Source organism: Panicum virgatum, chromosome 4K, assembly GCF_016808335.1.
Source record: "Panicum virgatum strain AP13 chromosome 4K, P.virgatum_v5, whole genome shotgun sequence".
In the NCBI taxonomy this organism is placed as follows: domain Eukaryota; kingdom Viridiplantae; phylum Streptophyta; class Magnoliopsida; order Poales; family Poaceae; genus Panicum; species Panicum virgatum.
The window spans coordinates 29,009,554-29,019,414 of NC_053139.1; the positions used below are offsets into that span (position 1 = coordinate 29,009,554).

General features: G+C 41.4%; 1 pseudogene; it reads right to left on the bottom strand.

Annotated features, from left to right (window-relative positions):
* Positions 1 to 1,934: 1,934 nt before the first annotated feature.
* Positions 1,935 to 4,460, bottom strand: LOC120702096 (annotated as a pseudogene).
* Positions 4,461 to 9,861: the final 5,401 nt, after the last annotated feature.

Sequence of the window (9,861 nt, forward strand, 5' to 3'; positions counted from 1 at the left end):
TCTGGAGAAATTAATGAAGATCCCTATGAGCATTTGCAAGAATTCGAGGAACTGTGTTCAGGTCTAGTAACCCTAGGCATGACACAGGAAGCCTTACGGTGGAAATTATTTCCTTTCTCTCTCACAGAGAGGGCGGAGCAATGGTACACCTGCACGATAGGGGATATGCCCGGTGATCGGGAACAACTTCGAGATGACTTCTATTACTCGTTCTCTCTCACCAAACTCATAGACTCCCTACCGACTGACATCCTCGGTTTTGAGCAATTAGAGAAGGAGTCCATAAGTGCAGCCGGGACTTTTTTATACCCGAGGATGTATCATTGAACATCTTCTACTCGAGTTTAGATATGAAATCTGCCCTAGAGCTTGACATCACTAGCGGAGATTGGTTCACACACACAACTCCGGCGGAAGGAAGAGACATCCTAGATAGCATCCTAGAAAACTCTTTCTTCGCTACCGACTATAGTGAACCCCGACGGGAGGAATCCGCGTCGAGCCCTGAGAGTCTCTCAACACCCGAGCCTTCATCTCCCACATCCCAATATTCGTCCGTTGAGCTCTCTCCCGATCCACGAACACCGAAGGAAGAAGAAAATCAACCTTCGGAGTTCTCTTCGAATCATCTTAGGCATGAGAAGTCTACGGAATCGATGTGTCCTTATGAGACTCTCGATAAAATTTTCCGCCATACACCTACAGTGGATTGGTCGAAGGAGGCAAGGCGTTCTTCCGAAGCAATTTGAATTAGCTCAACCTCCATGACCATCTCTTGTTCTATGAAGGGAAATGCCGTAGAAGCTCTTCATGACCCTGCTGCTTCGGTTTGCATCATACCCGAGTGCCTCTTGGATACTCTTGTGGGTAACAAGCCTTTAACCCCGACCAAGAAGTATTTTAAAAGTCCATCCGGACTCTTCTTTGAATGTCAGGGGATCGCAAGAGACGTGCCTATCACAATAGACAAAATCGAGGTGCACTTAGATTTCTACGTCTACAATATCCTCAATTTTGATCTTCTCCTAGGCTACCCGCTAGAAAAACTTCTAGCATCCCATGGGAGCCTAATGGAAAAGATTAGGGAAACTGGCCCGGCCACCGCTACTCCTTGCTTGGAAAATCTTTTGGCAAAGCCTCTTCCCGAGCAAAACCCGCTCGAGGAGATGATACAAACATCTCCGTTCATATCATCCGAGCCCGTTCTCTTGGAAGTTGCAGAATCTTTCGAAGAATACGACTCGGAAGATAGCCTTCACTTTTGTGAAGATGAACATTCATCATCCCCCTCGATCGAGTGAGCCTCTTCCCACTAGCCCAGAATATGTTGTTCTCGATCACGATCGAGATTCAACATCGAGCTTCCATGATGGATACCATAAAACTTTGCGAGGCGCCGACTCTGGAGTCTAATGAAAAGGATACCACAGATTGCTAGTATATAACTAATTTGATGATGTGCATGTATAACGTTGGTCAAAGTTAGTGAAATTTAGCTTGTAATGAAACTAAGGCGACCTATATTTTGGAACTGACGACCGAGAATATAGCGAAGATTGAGTAATGCATATCTTATATTTTCAAACACATTGCTTCTCTCTTCTTTGATTTGACAAAAAAAAACTTTCTACATATCGTTACGAAAGTACGATGAATTCAGGTTTTTGTCTTTAATTTCCTCATTAGTTTAATTATCATTTAGCTTAATTAATGTACTAGCTATTTTTCCTGCATCAATAATAGAATCAATGATGGAGGAAATTGTACGTTTGACAAATCGAAATCAACAAATTTGGAGATTTTGTTTTGGAACGTTGGTGTTCAATAGTAAACACACAGATCTTTCTACAGTACGATCCACATAGGTGCATAAAGGTTGATTAGAAAAGAAGATTGGCATCCGCTATATTTGTTATTCTCATTAAACCACAATATTAAAATGCTGTTACAGGAATTCTGACAACATGAGTCTTGGAGATCCATTTCAGGCTCCCCTCTACCTGCTTGGTCTTGAGAGGGTCCCAACTCATCTTAATATTGAAGATCTTCTTATCATTCAGCCCCCCAAACTCGAGCACTGAGGGGGATACCTTAACCACAACACCGTTGGGCACACTGACCTCCACCCTGTACTTGCCATGTGAGTTGTCGACACTTGTAAGCATCCTGTTCACTGTGATTTTGCCACTCGCCTGCGTCACTATGGATGGGTAGTTAAGTTCAGCACCAGTGATCTTGCTTATGCTCCGACATATATTCCTCTTATGCGTGATGATCTCCACTTGTTCCTCGGTGAAACCAAGGCCACAGATGTAAGCAATGTACTGTGCTTCATCTATGTCGTACACCAGGCCTGGGTTCACGGCTTTAGAAGGGTTGACATGGCCAGCGCCCATGTCGAAGGCTCCTGCAGTCTTGAGCTTCTCATCCAGGATCGGCTTACCATCGGAGCGAACTGTGTCGGCTGTCGTCATTATCGCCGACTTGATCATTGCAGGGGACCAGTCCGGGTGCTCGCTCTTGATGAGTGCGGCGATCCCACTGAGGTGGGGCGTTGACATTGACGTTCCAGAGAGGATGTTGAAGGTAACATCGCTAAAATCCCCAATCCCACCACCTTGACGTTTTTCCCCCCTCTGGCCCAACCTTGAACGGCCATGCGGCGATGATGTTCATGCCGGCCTGCCGGGGCCAATGATGTCATGCTTGACGATGTTAGGTGTGGTCAGGCTTGGACCACGAGAGGACAAGGAAGCAACGGCGGGAGCTGTGGATGCACTGAATGATGTGCCATGGAATGTGATCGCAGCCACTGGGTTCTCGGTGGTTTTCATGTATTTCCTTATCACTATACCTTCTTTGTATGTCACGTAGGATGCCGGCAGGACATGTGCGTCGGTGTAAGACGTGTTACCATCCTCCTCTTCACCAGTTAGCACCATACCTGCTCCGCCAGAGTCCTTGACGAGAATCCCAGTTTGGACCATGTCATCACAGACATCTTCGATGTCGATGATCTTGCCAGCCACGCCGGTCAAAGGCTGGCATTCAGGATCTGAGCTGCTGTGCTGAACAGGAGTAACCAATTGTGTCGGACCGGGAAGCAGGCCATGGGGCTGATAGGCGGACTCACCAACGAATGTCTGGCCGTTGCCAAGCCTGACGACCGCCTGCATCTGCCTGTCCATTGTCCCTGCGCCGACCGTGAGGATCCACGGCGCGTCGTTCATGAGGAAGCCTGGGTCCGGGCCAGAGTTTCCGGCAGAGCAGCTGACGAAGATGCCCTTCTTCATGGCGTTGAACGCGCCGATGGCGATTGTGTCCTGGTAAAATGGCTTGATATGGTCATCACCGAACGACAGGGAGAGCACGTCAGCGCCGTCTGATATCGTAGCGTCCATTCCAGCGAAGCACATCGGCGGTGTCGCAGCCCGTGTCATCGCAGACCAGGGTTAGAAATATCGGCCGCAATTTCGCGATATACCCGATATATCGGGTTTATCGGTGGGGTCCGATATTTTTTTTATCGGTCGAAATTGATTTAATGAATATTTTTTATACTAAAAAATAAATAAAAAAATAAAAAATAAAAATAAAAAATCCCGATATTCCCGATATATCGGTTTTATCGGTGGGTTCCGATTTTTTTCCCCTACCGGAATTAAAAACCCTGTCGCAGACCTCATATACGGCGAGGTGTGCACGTGGCGCCATGCCAGCAGCGGTGCCGTTCCCGTTGCCGAGAACGCTAGCACCGGCGACGAAGTTCCCCGAGGCGGTGCTCGCCGTGTGCGTCCCGTGACCGTCCTTCAGGGAGTGGAAGATCGTTCGGCCGCCGACGATCTTCTTGTTGCAACGCTTCCGGCCGCCCCAGAAGTCGCACTTGCCGTGCCACTTCGCCGGCGGCGCACGCATGCCGTCATCGCGGAACGACACATGCTTGGGGAGTTGGGGTTAACCATCATGCCGAGGACCGCGATGATGACGCCCTCGACCATGCGGCCGAGCGCTCCGTTCCATGCGCTGTGGCTGTTGCCGTACATGGCCGTAGCCCTCAGGCCCATGAACTCCGGCGAGTGCGTTGTCTGGAGAGCAACGCGACGTCTCGGGAACACGCCCAGGACATCGTCCTTGGCTGCAAGGCTTGCTGCCTCGGCCTCCGTTAGCTTTGCCGCAAAGCCAGTCATGGCCGCCCGGTAGGTGTGAAGGAGCGAGGGGCGAGCATCAGTCCCAGTCTCCTTGGACATGGGCTCCAGCGGGAGGAACGACTCGTACCAGTGCTTGAGGTCGAGCCCGGCAGTGTCATCGGAGAAGCTCACTGGCGGCCGCACACGGATGATGTATGTGGTGCGTTGGCTCTCCTCATGAACACTTGGTTCAGGATCGCCATATGTCGACGACAAGATGACAAGGCACGCGAGAGCTACGGCCCTGAAACTGATAAGGTTCTGTGTTGCCATGGTGAAAAGAGGGGGGGGGGGGGGGGGGGTGGCGCGCGGAGCTGCATGAGTTTCATTTTGGTGTGTATAAGAAGCATATACTTATAGCTGCTGCGTCGCTGACATGTGTTCAACTCCACTTTAGGAGCAGATTTGTGACACCTAATTTTAGAAATGCATGCCGTGTGAACAAGATTGGCTACTCTTAATTGCTACAGAAAGGCATCAGTTGCAGTTGTACTGCTAAATTTATTTCATGTCACTAGGAGTATTTGGCAACATATTTTGGGAACAGTTACTATGAATTTATTACAGTTTAAAAATAAATGCAAAGAATTTATTTTATGCCCAAATATCAGCAACAAATTGTGGATACAAAAAAATATATATCTCCACATCAATCGATTGAAATTTAGCTAACCATCAATCACTTGTCGAGACCATATTTGGTTATGCTATCTGATTATATATATATCCAATAGCTCTACCTAGAGTTCATATTTGGTTATGCTATCTGATTATATATACCGGGCCTGCAAATTTGCTTTAGTGCGACCATTAAGAGTCTAAACACAACTATACCGAGCGCACTTATGATTTGTGGACCCGTTAGTATTTGTAACTCTGATTTTTTTTCTGACAGAGGCCTGTTAAGGGGTTTGATATTTGAAAAAAGTCATATTTACCTCCCTAAACTATGGGCCGAGTTTACGTTTCCACCTTAAACTCAAAAACCGGGTATTTTGCCTCCTTGAACTCGCAAAATCGGATATATGACCTTTTTAGGTGGTTTTTCTCTTTTATGTTTATCTTGTATGAATATTTAAAAAATTATAATAAATCACAAAAAGAAAATCATAAAATGGAAAATTAAATTTTGTTGGACTCCACGAGAGTAGGTCTATGCATTGAACATATTTTATGATATAATTTAGTAAAAGTTATATTTTTATTTTAAAATATATAATTTTATATAATTAATTCATATCTACATCTTCCTTTATCCAATTATGGTAAAATTTTTATGGTGAGCTAATAATTATATTCATAAGTTGCAGTAAAAATTTCATGGTCATTGGATCATCTATTCTTGACAAACTGAAGAGTCTGGTATAGCTTGAAATTAAACTCCTGAATCTAACTCAGGCATACATGATCCAAGGAGCATGAAATTATTACTAAATTTTAGGGAGGGGTGCTGGCATGACCTACCCCAACAAATGGTTCCACACAAAAAAAAATCATAACTTTTTTGTATGATCACGAATGAGATCAAACTTTATATCAAAATTGTAGAGAATGGTGAGATCTAAATTTTTGTAGTTGATAACTTTTTCAATTAAGGTCCTTCAATGGTCCAAAAAGTTATTATAATTTCTCTAATAGCTATAACTATATAGTATCTCATATAACTCAAGTCATACTTTGAGTTTTTCACAATCTTAATATTTATATACACTGAAATATACTTGTTTTTGTTTCTATTGTTCATAATAATTATAGTATAGAAGTTTCATATTTTTTTGATTTGTTTTGCTATATGTAAACAATTAAATGAATTTTCATATAAAATGGGCAGATGGGGCCTACAAATTCTTTTCCAAATTCCGCAAAAAAAATCATTTGATTCATGTTAAATGGTAAAACACATCAAAAAAATTGTGAATTTACGATAAGCATACTGTGATAAGTAGAACATAAGAAAATATCAAAATCCATATATTATCAATAAAAGTGTTGAAATCACAATAAGTACCTAAGTACTATCTCATACAACTCAAGGCTAACTTTATGTTTTCAACACTATTAAGACTAAACATGTTGAATTGTATTTTTCGTATTTTTCACTAGTTGTACAAGTTATTACATGCGTATGGTAATAATTTCACATTTTTTTGAAGTGTATTGCTGTTTTGTTTGAATTAAATGAATTTTAAAAATAAATTTGAAAACCAGCCAGAGTATCCGGACTTATACTCGGAGTACCCTAGATATAGATCGGATGTCTGAAGCTATTTTCGGAGTATCCGGGCTTATACCTGGAGTATCCGGGGTATATATCAGATGTCCAAACACATTGCTGAAGTATTCGGGCATATACTCAGAGTATCCAAGATATAGAAGTTTCACATTGTTTTGTTTGTTTTGTTTTTATGTAAACAATTAAATAAATTTATAGATAAAATACATAAATATTTTTAGGGGCGGGTGGGGCCTTACTCGCCCCTGAAAATCAATTTGTAGGGGCTGCTGAGGCCCCAACTCGCCCCTAAAAATCATTTTCTAAATTCTGCAGAAAAAACATTTAATTCATAATAAATAGTAAAACACATCAAAACATGTGAAAATTTTACCATAAGCATATTTTGATAAGTGGAACATAAGAAAAATATCAAAATTACATTGCCTTGTATATTATCAATAAAAGTGTTGAAACCACAATGGATACCCAAGTCACACTACTATCTCGTACAACTCAATGCTAACTTAGTGTTTTCTACACTATTAAAAACTATACATGTTGAATTGTATTTTTAATATTTTTCACTAGTTCTACAGGTCACTACATGCTTATGGTAAAAATTTTACATTTTTTTATTTGTTTTTCTATATGTAAAATACAAAAATATTTTTAGGGCCGGGTGATGGCGTCACCCGTCCCTACAAATCAATTTCTGAGTTAATATTAGGGTTGCAAATGGGTGACCCTTAGGGGCACCTCTTTAGTTCAAAATATTGTACTAGGTTTTCAAAATGATATCTCATTTTGAAAAATTAGTACAATATTTTGAACTAATGAGGGTTGGAGGTGCCCATAAGGGTCACCCTTTTGCACCCATGGTTAATATAAAATAATAGCATACTCCATAGAGTGACAAGTGACTATGTAGTGTCGTGGTAAGAAAAGTATGCGCGAGGCTTGAGGTTGGTGGTTCGAATCCTTTGTTTAGCCAAGTGTGCATATCTCATCAAAATAATTGTACCTCGCTATACGATAGGGGCTCGTGGTGGTGTCCGGTTAGCAGTGATATTTTTTTCTTTTTTATTTTGCTATTTTTGATTTTTTTATTCGTGAAAATGATTTCTAGGGGCGGATCAAGAGCCCATGACCTGTCCCTAAAAATTGATTTTTAGGCTCGGGCATGTTATCTGTCCCTACAAATTCGATCTTTAGCTGTGGGGACTAGAGGCAGGTATCAAACCCACTCCTAAAATAGGTTTTTACCCGCTCCTAAAAATACTTTTTGTAGTAATGCTTGTTGGTAGAATCTAAGATGTCAGGGAGGACACATGATCATCATAAATTCATAATATGGAATAGTTAAAACAGTTCTATTTGCAGTCAGCCTTAAAGCAATTTAGCGTAGTGCTTAAAATAAAATGCATCACAGTGAAACCATAATTTATTTGAGAGTTCATGGGCATCTTGACGGTATATTGCATGCACAAGTTCAAAGTCACCCAGAAATCAGTAAATAATTGATTTCACATGATAGTATATTGCATGGAAGAAATCTCGCGAGACTTAACTTCAAACATTTTCATTGCTTCTTTCGATAACTATATTGCAGGTTCCATTTATGGAACTTGAACATTTACGTGTGTACCAAGATCTGCTCCTCCTCAGTGAAAAAAGGTTATCTATGCTCGTATATATGGAAGACCAACAACTTGAGCAATTGGAATAGCATCCATTTCCCCCGCTGTCTGCTCAGACGTGAATCCTTTTCATGCATAATTTCCATCGCATGTTGGTCTTTCTCCCTCGGCACCAAGAGGGGCTCTAGGTGCTTTTTGTTATGAAGAAATAGATTAGTGATCAATTTCTGGAATAGTTAATTAGATTAATTAGGTGGTTACTTTTCTCGAAAGGGCCATCATGAAAGAGTCAACTCTCGAAAGGGCCAACTCAAGGGACACCATGCCCTTTGAATTTGTATAAATATGTAATCAATCCTATCAATGATAAGTTAATCATTCCATTCACTTTCACTTCTTAACACTTTTGTTGTGTGCCTAGATGAGGAACAGTCTTCCCACGCCCATTTTATTTGTTTCTAGGGGTCCTTTATATAGCAACGTGAGGTCGTACCCCGAGAATAGTTTTATTGGTCCTATTAGCTTACCCAAGCATGTGTAAACCTTTATTGTTCAGAATGGTGGGTTCTTCTAACAACTCTTCTGTTTGTTTAGACATTCAGAGAACCTAGACTGTTCCAGTATAAGGGATTAATCCAGAATGAGTTGTTACATAATCCTTTTTTCTTGAATAGTCTTGGTTCAAAATTTCTTTATATACATCATTAAAGTGTGAAATAATTAATTCATAATACAAAATTAGAACTAAAGTAAAAATTATTGTAAAAATAATAAATTAAATCACTTGCTAACTGCATCTAAAAAATTATCACATGTACAAAACAATAGTAAACTATCCCAATTGCTATTTACATCTAAACAAATAATTATAAATTCATAATAATTAATATATTAATTATAAAATAAATTAGGTGCTAACAACATCTAAAAATAGTTATCACATATATAACAATTAATACAACAACTATAAACTAAATCAGGTGCTAACTACATCTAAAAATTAATATCACATGTATAAACTAAATGAGATGCTAGCTACATCTAAAAAATTAATTGCCAAGTCATGGAAAAATTGATAACCTTTTTTACTACAAAAATTGCAGAAATTCCCCTCCCCTCACTCGGCTACCAGGAACAGTGAGGTGATGACAGCTGTGTGTGGGGAGGGGTATTTATAGGCGTAGGCGAAAGACCGGGTAGTGGTATGAACCGGTGCTAATTCTCGTTCATTAACCCTAGGCCATTGGCACCGACCGGTGAGTATGGCCCATGGAAATACTGACACAGGATCATGCCATTACCCGGTACCTATATGCCGCCGAGTACATTTGGTTCCGGGTAGTATCCTTGGGCTCGGTCTAGGCTAAAAGTACCGGCTGTTGTTGCAGCTAGTACTGTACTTTTGGTCTGAACTTTTGAACCATTTTCTAGTAGTGGGATGGGGTAAAGCCGTAAAGGCTCGCCACCGCGGTAGCGGACAGATCTCGCCGCGGCTAGCAGCCATTTTTTTCGCAAGTATCAAATGTAGAGATGGGGAACGACCAGCAAAGGATAACGATGGAGACTATTAGCAATAATCTTGTCATTACAGTATATGCATGTTTATTATGGGTCATGTGGATGTAGTGAACATCTGTACAGGGCTTTGCATAGGCCAGTAGCGTGTGGCGTCAAAGGAGTGCATAGTAGTACGTGTGATAGGTACTGAATGAAGACGCGGGTATCTCTACGAGGTGCAAGGGGCAGCCGGAAGTCGGAACAGAAGTACATCTACGACACAAATGTTAATTATTACTACTTGTTGTGTCACGAGTCAAATTAG